Below are 12,627 nucleotides of genomic sequence, written 5' to 3'. Positions count from 1 at the left end.
CATTCTGACGACGACGACAACGTCGATATTCGTCAGCGCATTATCCGTCAGTGTCATATAGGCGCAATTTCCGCTCAAATGGAAGCGTCTCCCGTACGTAAACAAAAACTTGAGCGTGAGATTTAAGATTGTCTTTGAACGATTTATGCGCGATGGAAAAGCGGAATATTTGGTTTGTGATCTAGTATATAGACAATAAAACAACGAAAAACAAGTTCTGTAAAAGTAACGGTCAATAACGGTGTCTCAAAATGTTAGAAAAACATAGATTTACCCGACGTAAATAACAACGGCAACACTGAATGTGAATTTGACATGCCTTTGGCAGTTATATATTTACATGAGGATGACGTATAGGAGCAACAAAGTGCTGCCAAAGGAGTCATCCGTTTCAGATTTTAGGGGTGGGGGTGGGGGGTTAACCGGGAGGGAAAGGGGCCCAGGCCTGTGATTGTGAGCAAAATCAGCTTGGTGTTTGGGCAAAGGGGAATAAAAAACCTTATGTAAAGTCAGTTTTTGGGGAAAATGTATAATTTAAAAGATATTTTCTGAAGGAAGGAACCTATTATGAAGGGGATAAAACCCTGTGATATGCTTATGAAGACATATATATATATTACAAGTTGCCTGATTGGAGGTATTTATCTATATATTCCATTGCATACAAATTCTTTTCAGGGACCTATCTAGCTACTTATGCTTTCAGTCATTTTCTGGCCATCGAATATAAAATAAAGAGTGGCCCGCCTTTGAATCACTTGCCCCTGACCACTGTGGGATCGAGCCCCACTCAGGTCATCATGTGAAAAAGATATCCAGCTGGCTGACAGAAGGTAGGCCATTCTACCCAGATGCCAATTCTTGCCTGAGATGATGCCCAGAGGAGTACCTGGGGTCTTCCAGCACCATTTAAGTCTGGAAAGTCACCATATGACCTATAAAATTGTGTCAGTGTGACTTTAACACAACAAATAAATATTAAAATGTATTAAATAAAGATCTTGGTCAGAAAAAAGTATGCACATGCTAAAAATGAAACCAGCCGATCAGACCATTGAAAATTGCTATTCAATCATCAATTTAATACTCGCCAGAGATGTTATGACCAAGGGCAAATAGTACCCATGCCCAAAGAGTGATTTTGTTAAAGTTTTTGAAATCATCAATTTTATGTTCAAGATAATAAAAAAGTTAAACACAGAATGGTAATTTTCTTTGTATTACATGTTAAATGCGTATTAAAGTAGTGTTAAAATCCTTTCAGGCAACACATTTGAAGTGATCACTTATCGTCTGTTGTTTTAGTAATTTTACTGCCTTTTAATTTTTATTTTTTTCCCTCCTCCTGTCAACATTTTTCTGCCCAAAATCCGAGTAACAAAAAATAAAAAAACTCTGGCCTAATGTGGGTGAAAATAAAACTTAGATATTGGTAAAAATGCAAGAAGAAAGGAAATTTTCTGCATTATTTCAAAAGGGTTGCAACAGTTTACTTCCTTCTGCACAATTATGTTTGGTTATTTATAAGAATACTTGGCAAAAATCTTATGTCAATCAGTTTGTACCACTAGTCATTTTCAGAGTCGTCACTTGTAATGGATTTTTGAGAGACTTAAGTGTTGGTTGGTCCCTTAAAAGGCATTTCTATATTTAGCTCTAGTTGCCCCTAAGAGGGAGCTTGAACAAGTTACAATGATGCTACAGACCAAATTAAGTGAAGATCCCTCTAGCTTCACACAAGAAGAAGTCATTTAAAGATATTTCTATTTGTAGCTCCAGCGGTCACAAAAATAGGCCAACCCACCCCTCCAACCCCACATTTCATGCTCAAGGTGAGCTAAAAAATGAAATACAGGCCTGGCTTGACACGAGGATTCCGATTAATAACTAATATGAAATATTTATTTTCATAAAAACATTGCAAATTGACATGTAGAAGATATATGGCACCATACAAGTCCATACCAATAAAACAAAAGGAACATTCCTGTTCAGTTTGGTTAAAACTGGCTCGGTAGTTTAAGATGAGATGTTCCTTTTAAATTTTAGAATTCAAATTTTTAAACAGACAACAGACATCCAACAATCCTTCATTCTCAGGTGAGCTAAAAAGCCATCAAAATACAAAAATAGTCTGGCAGTCTCTATACTGACCTTTAATCTCCCTTTGTTAAATATTAAGTTCTGCTTAGGCGTAATAAAAAAAATTCTTTGTTTCCGGTATCCCGACCTACCCTAAATTTTTGGCCCGACCCTAAAGGCCTTGGAGAATATTTTTTTCAACTTTTTAACAAAAAGATGCAAAACTGCACTTTTTATGCTTTAAACATGGCCAGTGATGTTAGAAGTCAACTTACTGATGGTCTAAAGGCATAACCCCCTTATTTGTAATCATTTTTTGACAAAAAAATAATTTCCGAAAAGTCTCCCTTAATAAAAAAAATTCCAAAAAAAAAAATATTTTCCGACCTACCTACCCTAATTTTTTTGAGCATGTTACCGGAAACAAAGAATTTTTTTTTTTAGGTCTTATAGATAAAATCTTCCTGTCCAGAACAAACCACAGTGATATCAACACCATTAAATGATAAGTTCTCAGGCTCTGAGTGTCCAATTAGCAAAAAACGTTTACCATGTGCACTTTGATACTGTACACAATATGTGTCATCATTAAATGTAAAGTTTAACTTTTCAACTGAATTTCTACTGTTTCAGGATATAACTTAATTCTTCACTTGGCTTAGGGTATGTAAAATCTTCTTACAAATGCATGTTTTAGCATTTAATTTACTGTAGCTGCACCATAGCATATCAGACATGTACAAAAACCCTGAACTATACTAATCATATGGAAATGAACCTTAGGCTGTTCAGAAAAATTTGATGTCATGAAGTGAATCTGCAGGAGTTGGAGATAGGGAAATTCTAACCAAGGTTGAAATTCTGTTCTAGAGAGTTTTTGGAGATATGTTAAACCACATATGGGAGTTGTGTTTATTACCACAACTTAACTGGCGTGGTTAATTTATTTTCTCACTACATGTATTTTTCAATTAGTTTCTCACCATTGTATCTAATCAATTAACACTATATATCAGACTGATACAGTGATGTCATGTAACAATGGTAGCATCAAATGTTAAATTGTGGATTTTTCTTTACTGTCTGAAACTGCCAAGGTGTAATATAGATTTAGTGAACTCCAGTATAATTTTTAAGGCAAAAATAATGCAGTCATACATATAAATAAGTCAGCAACCAGCTAAGATAAATTTGAGACCTTAAGATTCCTTCAATAACTGTAGGTGCAGATGGGAATATCGTATTTACGAGTAAATGTGTAGGTTGGAATGAGACTACGAAGTTTTTCCTGAGAGCCCGATATTCCCAACTGCACCTGCAGCCAGTAATAGAATCTTCAGGGATCAGCCTATGTCCAGAATTTAGGGAGAAGTGACTACTTCCCAGCAATTTAGGGAGAAGTTTGGGGATGAGAGGGAGAAGTGACAAACATATATGAAACAATACTGGTACCGTTTTCGCCAAACTTCTCAAATGCAATCATTTTCAAAACTTGTATACTAATACCGTATAACCCCGTATTAATGCCCCCCTCTAATTAACGCCTGCCCCCACCCCCCCCCCCCTCCACGTTTTTTGGGAAAAATAAAAAAATCTTACCTTCAAAAATTGGTCCTAGATCCAACACAATAATATCCAGATAATAACAAGAGGACCATGATGGTCCTGAATCGCTCACCTCTTCCCACATGACCCAGTTTTGAGTATGACATCGTTTTTTCTATTATTTGACATAGTGACCTAGTTTTTGAGCTCATGTGACCCAGTTTTGAACTTGACCTAGATATTATCAAGATAAAAATTCTGACCAATTTTCATGAAGATCCATTGAAAAATATGGTCTCTAGAGAAGTCACAAGGTTTTTCTATTATTTGACCTATTGACCTAGTTTTCAAAGGTACGTGACCCTGTTTTGAATTGTAACTAGATATCATCAAGGTGAACATTCTCACTAATTTTCATGAAGATCTCATGAAAAATATGGCCTCTAGAGAGGTCACAAGGTTTTTCTATTTTTATACCTACTGGCCTAGTTTTTGACCGCACGTGACCCAGTTTCGAAACTGACCTAGATATCATCAAGGTGAACATTCAGATCAATTTTCATGAAGATCCATTTAAAAATATGGCCTCTAGAGAGGTCAAAAGATTTTAATAATTTTAAACCTACTGACCTAGTTTTTGACCGCACGTGACCCAGTTTCAAACTTGACCTAGATATCATCAAGGTGAACATTCTGACCAATTTTTATGGAGATCCATTCACAAGTATGGCCTCTAGAGAGGTCACAAGGTTTTTCTATTATTTGACCTACTGACCTAGTTTTTGACCGCACATGACCCTGTTTCAAACTTGACCTAGATATCATCAAGTTGAACATTCAGACCAATTTTCATACAGATCCCATGAAAAATATGGCCTCTAGAGAGGTCACAAGGTTTTTCTATTATTTGATCTACTGACCTAGTTTTTGATGGCACGTGACCCACTTTCGAACTTGATCTAGATATCATCAAGATGAACATTCAGACCAATTTTCATACAGATCCCATGAAAAATATGGCCTCTAGAGAGGTCACAAGGTTTTTCTATTATTTGACCTACTGACCTAGTTTTTGATGGCACGTGACCCACTTTCGAACTTGACCTAGATATCATCAAGGTAAACATTCTGACCAATTTTCATGAAGATCTCATGAAATATATGGCCTCTAGAGAGGTCACAAGGTTTTTCTATTTATAGACCTACTGACCTAGTTTTTGACCGCACGTGACCCAGTTTCGAACTTGACCTAGATATCATCAAGATGAACATTCAGACTAACTTTCATACAGATCCCATGAAAAATATGGCCTTTAGAGAGGTCACAAGGTTTTTCTATTATTTAACCTACTGACCTAGTTTTTGATGGCACGTGACCCACTTTCGAACTTGACCTAGATATCATCAAGGTGAACGTTCTGACCAATTTTCATGAAGATCTTGTGAAATATATGGCCTCTGGAGAGGTCACAAGGTTTTTCTATTTTTAGACCTACTGACCTAGTTTTTGACCACACGTGACCCAGTTTCGAACTTGACCTAGATATCATCAAGATGAACATTCAGACCAACTTTCAGGTCAGAGACCACCAATTCAAAAAAGTACAGGGAACTTACTGGGAATGAGGTAAAGGTATACCTGGGAATAAGGTAACGTCTGTGCGTTCTGATTGGTCAGTCATGTAAACAAACCCAGGAAGTGATTATTTTTTCAAAATTGATATTTTTTCACTGCATTTACAGTATTTTATTATACATTTTGACAAAATTTGCTACATTTTATGTGTATTGAAAAAAAGTTTTATCAAACGAATTTCTCCCGCCATGTCAATGATGTAAACAGGGGATCATCTCATTCACACGAAAATTACTTAAATAAAGTATCACTATTCATATGTTTTTCGTCCGATATTTTGGTAGAACTAGGATAGTTCTTGAAAAACTTGTAATTAGATATACATGTTTCGATGTATGGAAGGCCGTACACGCCATAATGTTACAATGTAAGTCTATGGGAAAACAATTGGTGGTCTCTAACCTTCATACAGATCCCATGAAAAATATGGCCTTTAAAGAGGTCACAAGGTTTTTCTATTATTTGACCTACTGACCTAGTTTTTGACCGCACATGACCCACTTTCGAACTTGACCTAGATATCATCAAGGTGAACGTTCTGACCAATTTTCATGAAGATCTTGTGAAATATATGGCCTCTAGAGAGGTCACAAGGTTTTTCTATTTTTAGACCTACTGACCTAGTTTTTGATGGCATGTGACCCAGTTTCAAACCTGACCTAGATATCATCAAGGTGAACATTCTGACCAATTTTCATGAAGATCTCATGAAATATATGGCCTCTAGAGAGGTCACAAGGTTTTTCTATTTTTAGACCTACTGACCTAGTTTTTGATGGCACGTGACCCGGTTTCGAACTTGACCTAGATATCATCAAGATGAACATTCTGACCAACTTTCATAAAGATCCCATGAAAAATGTGACCTCTAGAGTGGTCACAAGCAAAAGTTTACGGACGCACGGACGCACGCACGGACGGACGGACGGACGACGGACGCCGCGCGATCACAAAAGCTCACCTTGTCACTTTGTGACAGGTGAGCTAACAATTCCGTAACAATACAAATGAATTTAAAAAACAAGAGGACCATGATGGTCCTGAATCGCTCACCTCTTCCCACATGACCCAGTTTTGAGTATGATGTTGTTTTCTCTATTATTTGACATAGTGACCTAGTTTCTGAGCACATGTGACCCAGTTTTGAACTTGACCTAGATATTATCAAGATAAAAATTCTGACCAATTTTCATGAAGATCCATGGAAAAATATGGTCTCTAGAGAGGTCACAAGGTTTTTCTATTATTTGATCTATTGACCTAGTTTTCAAAGGTACGTGACCCTGTTTTGAACTTGACCTAGACATCATCAAGGTCAACATTCTCACTAATTTTCATGAAGATCTCATGAAAAATATGGCCTCTAGAGAGGTCACAAGGTTTTTCCAATTTTTATACCTACTGGCCTAGTTTTTGACCGCACATGACCCAGTTTCGAAACTGACCTAGATATCATCAAGGTGAACATTCAGATCAATTTTCATGAAGATCCATTGAAAAATATGGCCTCTAGAGAGGTCACAAGGTTTTTTAATTATTTGACCTACTGACCTAGTTTTTGATGGAACGTGACCCAGTTTCAAATTTGACCTAGATATCATCAAGGTGAACATTCTGACCAATTTTCATGAAGATCCATTCAAGGGTATGGCCTCTAGAGAGGTCACAAGGTTTTTCTATTTCAAGACCTACTGACCTAGTTTTTGATCGCAGTTGACCCAGTTTCAAACTTGACCTACCGGTATATATCATCAAGATAAACATTCAGACCAACTTTCATACAGATCCCATGAAAAATATGGCCTCTAGAGAGGTCACAACGTTTTTTCATTATTTGACCTACTGACCTACTTTTTGAGGGCCATGACCCACTTTCGAACTTGACCTAGATATCATCAAGATGAACATTCTGACCAATTTTTATGGAGATCCATTCACAAGTATGGCCTCTAGAGAGGTCACAAGGTTTTTTATTATTTGACCTACTGACCTAGTTTTTGATGGCACGTGACCCACTTTCGAACTTGACCTAAATATCATCAAGATGAACATTCAGACCAACTTTCATACAGATCCCATGAAAAATATGGCCTCTAGAGAGGTCACAAGGTTTTTCTATTATTTGACCTACTGACCTAGTTTTTGACAGCACGTGACCCACTTTCGAACTTCACCTAGATATCATCAAGGTGAACATTCTCACCAATTTTCATGAAGATCCATTGAAAAATATGGCCTTTAGAGAGGTCACAAGGTTTTTTTATTATTTGACCTACTGACCTAGTTTTTGACTGCACGTGACCCAGTTTCGAACTTGACCTAGATATCATCAAGATGAACATTCAGACCAACTTTCATACAGATCCCATGAAAAATAGGGCCTTTAGAGAGGTCACCAAGGTTTTTCTATTATTTGACCTACTGACCTAGTTTTTGAAGGCACTTGACCCAGTTTCGAACATGACCTAGATATCATCAAGGTGAACGTTCTGACCAATTTTCATGAAGATCTTGTGAAATATATGGCCTCTACAGAGGTCACAAGGTTTTTCTATTTTTAGACCCATTGACCTAGTTTTTGAAGGCACGTGACCCAGTTTCGAACTTGACCTAGATATCATCAAGGTGAACATTCTGACCAATTTTCATGAAGATCTTGTGAAATATATTGCCTCTAGAGAGGTCACAAGGTTTTTCTATTTTTAGACCTACTGACCTAGTTTTTATTGGCACGTGACCCAGTTTCGAACTTGATCTAGATATCATCAAGGTGAACATTCTGACCAACTTTCATAAAGATCCCATGAAAAATGTTACCTCTAGAGTGGTCACAAGCAAAAGTTTACGGACTGACGCACGCACGCACGACGGACACCGCGCGATCACAAAAGCTCACCTTTGTGACAGGTGAGCTAAAAAACACACTTTATTAACACAAACTTTTAAACACGTCAACAGGCATGGCACAAATAAATACTGAATATGCCACGTCACTCTGCGCGCGACTTTACACAGATTCCCAGTACGATGATGTATCGGGTTATGTCAGTGCATGAACTGGGATGAATAGGGGGGGGGCGTTTATACGAGTTACTGACATTGTTTGGATCAAATTTTTCGTAAAATGCATCGCCCCCGGGGGCGTTTAAACGGGGTTATAATTGCTATTTGATAATAAAGACTTATCCTGCACGTACTGGTCAGTCAAACAAGTTCTGATTTAATTCATTGGTAAATGATTTTTTAGCGGGTGACACTTCGGCATTTTCATCAAGTTTTCGCTTTGTGCCAGGTTTGGGCTATTGACCCAGTAACCTAGTCCAAATAAATGCACCTAAGAGATGAATATCATTTTTTTTTTGACTGGTTGATATCCCCCTTCGTGACGCCGGGGCGAGTGCAACAGCTCTTTTTTTTCTCCGAAAAGTTGAGCTAAACATGTCACCAAGGTTGGCAACTTAATCATATGAAGATGAAATAATGGAGGGCCTTTATATGCTTAAGCTAACTGAAACCAAGATTATGTTACAGCATAATAAAAAGGTCTGTTTCAGGTCACATTGTAATTTTATATTTATCAAAATTCATGTTATATTAATTAGGTCTTATATTTCATTATCAGAAAAGTGCTATAATAGCCTGTAAAAAGATATCCAAAATGTAATAAGCGGAAACTGTTATAATCAATAAGTTATGCTGAAAACTGTGAAAAAATTATTTGTCGCTTACTTCCTGGTTATGGCGGCTGTTCGTCTCGCAGAGTATGACGTCATTATAATAATGTAATCGGCGCGCAGAGTATTGTTTATGTTGCACTGTGCTCATTTGGTGTTGGTCATGCACTGTGGATGGTCGCACTAAAGACTAAACCTTAAGTTTAAAGTTTACTAAAAAGACTAAAATCCGGAAGATGCCAACAGAAGAAGTAGTGATATTATTCCAAAGTCTAAAATTAAATTTGTTCTAAACTTAGTGAAATAAATATTTATATTAGTCCTTTTTCCAAGTGTATAAAAATTTAATGAAACCAATATTAGCCCATCTCCAGTGAAACCGAAGGTCCAATCATTTCACGAAGTGCCGTATTAAGTTACTAGTGTTATTTTATACAGTGTTGGCTGATTATATTTTATACTAAGTTCATCTTAGTACCATTAATCCAAAAGGGATGTTATAAAGCGTAGTCTAGTGATTTTGTCCAAGTTAAGTAATCTATTTGGTTTTACTAAGCAGTTCCAGATTAAACAGTGACTAAATTCAACTATTAAAGTGAATTTTAGTGTAAAATTGACAAAGCGATATTAAGTGTTAAACTGGATTACGCGATATTTAGTGTTAAGGCCACACCAAATTGATGTCTTGTTCTTCGGATTTTTTTCAAAAATATTTGGGGCGAGCGAGCGAAAAAAAAATTAAAATTTTTTTTTTTCAAATCATCATTTATTGATGCGAGCGAAGAGCGATGAAATAAAAAAAAAAAGTAATTATCGCTTATGTCGTGTTTAACACCAAATAAAGTGTATTTCCATCTATATTGTATGACAAGCCGAAACAATCTTAATTTTGGTTCAGCAAAAATGTGTAGATCTACAAAATAACCTTATCGGCTGATGCTCAAACAACAGTTTCGGAGAAAAGACTCTTCACTGAAATGGGACTTGGGCGTAGTAAGTTAGGAGTCCGAAAATACATTTATTACTGGATATTTTATTGTGTTCCTCAGCGTAAAAGGCACATGCGGCAATTAGTGGCTGAATGTTTGTCCCATACATACTTTCAATGGGTCTTCTTTATTAGTATACTTAAGTGGACATGAGAATATTGTCAGGAGTTTCATGTTTGATAATTATCTTTTGAGTTAGGGTACCTGGTTAGAACTTTATTCAAACTAATTTGACTTGATCCTCGGAATATTGAGATAAGCTTTTCATATGCGCAATATCTCCACTCGGTCAGGTTGCCCGACAGAAATATAAAACAATCATTAATGTGACCGTCAAATTATTTGGACTAGTTTGAATTTTTTATCATGTGGTTGCAGTGAAAATGCAGTTTGTTTTAAACATAATTACTAACAATTTTGATATTACTTATTTTTTTCTTCTCTGACCCCTAATACTTCAAAGGAAAAGACTCTCAATACTTCAAAGAAAAAAAATGTTTTTACAAGCTGATACTCACGTTTGCTCTTCCATTTCGCCATTTCTTTGTGTCTTTCCTTTTTATTAATTGTGGTATTTTTCTGGCAGTCCCACATGAATTTGATCGCTGTCCAATTATAATATACAGACAACAAATCTCGTACATGTGATACGCCAGATTTTTCAACATCTGGACAGCGTTGTTAGTGAACGTCATTTTTCGTAGTTTTACGTGATTATTCCCAATGTTGAGCTTTAGCTGCTGTAATTTCTACTCAGCTCCAATTCATTTACAATTCTTGTTATCACTACCAACTTATTCCAAAGATTATTGTCTGTTAACTAGTATATTTTTTCTAATCTAATTTTACACGATTTCATTCATGTAGGCTGCCATTTTTCATGCATCTGCTCACTTTGATGAAACAAAACCACTACCATACAGTTAAACTTGTATTGACAGTAGCAAATATGGACAGTCGGCGGGTAAAATGAAAATAAAAGTACTGAAAATGACTTTTATTTTTATTTCGTTTTGTCAAAAAATAGGGTTGTGGCTCCCGTAAACTAGAAAATTAAAAAATGCTGGCCTAAATTACAAGCTAGGTGCGTTTAAACATCGGGAATTCCACCTTTTTTACGTTCCTACTGATTTCGACCCAGCGCAAAAAATACGCCAGGTGTGGGCGGTCAAAAAAAAAAAATAAAATATTTTTTTTTTCATTTCCCGTCAAATTAGCGCGGGAAATCTGACGAACAGGTAATCAATTTGGTGTGGCCTAAATTCAACTAAGTGATTTTAATGTTAAAATAGGCTAAGTGCTTCTTAGTGTTTAAAGTGACAAACTGGTGTATTTAGTGTCGCAAGAAGGTGCGTTGTTCCACAGGTAATGATATAGTAAAATAGGTAATATACTATCGATTATGAACATTGTTTTTCCTAATTATCTATGTGCACTGTAATATAGCCGTGCGTTGCGGAAGTGTGAACGTTGCATGTTTGATATTTGTCTTACCAATATTGATGTCTATAGAAACGTTTATGCTGCATGTCTGACTACGTATGTTCATCTCGTTAATACTAGTTATATGTTGATAAAATTTAACTGTTTTATAATAGCCTCCATAATAAATTTCCTAAGCCTAACCTACCAAAAGCCGGGTCCAGGCGAACTGGTGGCAAGGGAAGACCGCTGTATTATTCTCAATTATGTTTTCTACCCTTTTCAAAAATTTACGAGTTCGGCATTTTGCTGCTCCTCGAAATATTGGGGCGGCAGGTGCCACCCCTTCCGCACCAGCACCTATGCCCTTGCAATGACATACAAACAAAATAGGAAAAGATGCGAATATTTGGATAATCATTGCATTCTGTCAAATAATTATAATACACAGCTGCAGTTTGAATATTTCTGCTAGATACATTCTGTTCCCAAATTATCCCATGAGCAGATGAGTGGGTGGGGTTCCACGAAAGGTGGGATAACATCAGTGTTACATGGCCGGTATCATTATATCCATTTCTGAAATTCGTGTTCTAGTGAAATGCATGAATTCAAAATATTCCTTATTTGAAATAAAGTTACCTAAAAGAAACAACGGTGTTTCTCCTGTACTGAAGTATTTCCTCCGAATTTTTCTCTTTTTTTTTTTTTTTTGACAGGTCAAGGGAGGTCACTCTATGTCATATGTACTCAAAGAAATTTAATAACATGAATGAAAATTATGATTGAAATTTGAAGAAAACTGTATATAGAATACCTCGATACATTGATCTTCGGGCCGTAATATTAGCTGCGCTATCCTGGCCCCTCTTGTGAAGTATCTTTTCAAAACTAGTTATTGCTAAAGTAATGAACTTAACGGTCTTTTTAAAGTTAATAATAACAACTTGGCACACATTTCTTTGTATTCCAATTTTCATTGTTCAGAAACAAAACACTTTTAAAAATATTGCTTGCATTGTTTTGTAAAGAAATAATTACAACCTGCAAATAATTTTGATAATGTTCTATCATTAGTTTTCTTCTTTACTGTAGATAGTTACTGGTACTGATGATAAACCCGAACAGAAAACTGACTCAGTGAGATTTTCTACTTGTAACTTTTTATTTCTGCAAAATTTTAATCAATGGTCGGTATCAAACTAAAGCTTAATATTTGCTGAAAACTTTACATAATTCAAAGATATATTTAGAAAGAAAACTCGCACGAAGTGAGGCC

General features: G+C 36.2%; 1 protein-coding gene across 1 annotated transcript in view; it reads right to left on the bottom strand.

Moving 5' to 3' along the window:
- The window catches only part of LOC123549789 (AKT-interacting protein-like), a 43,053-nt gene extending 30,926 nt beyond the window's left edge, over positions 1-12,127 (bottom strand). Inside the window, exon 1 of the mRNA XM_045338189.2 lies at positions 11,991-12,127. The gene's annotated coding sequence lies outside the window, so the exon portion shown is untranslated. The remainder of the gene's footprint in view (positions 1-11,990) is intronic.
- Positions 12,128-12,627: the final 500 nt, after the last annotated feature.

This window comes from Mercenaria mercenaria, chromosome 6 (genome assembly GCF_021730395.1).
Source record: "Mercenaria mercenaria strain notata chromosome 6, MADL_Memer_1, whole genome shotgun sequence".
NCBI classification, from domain to species: Eukaryota; Metazoa; Mollusca; class Bivalvia; order Venerida; family Veneridae; genus Mercenaria; species Mercenaria mercenaria.
This window is presented reverse-complemented; position numbering and strand designations above follow the sequence as displayed.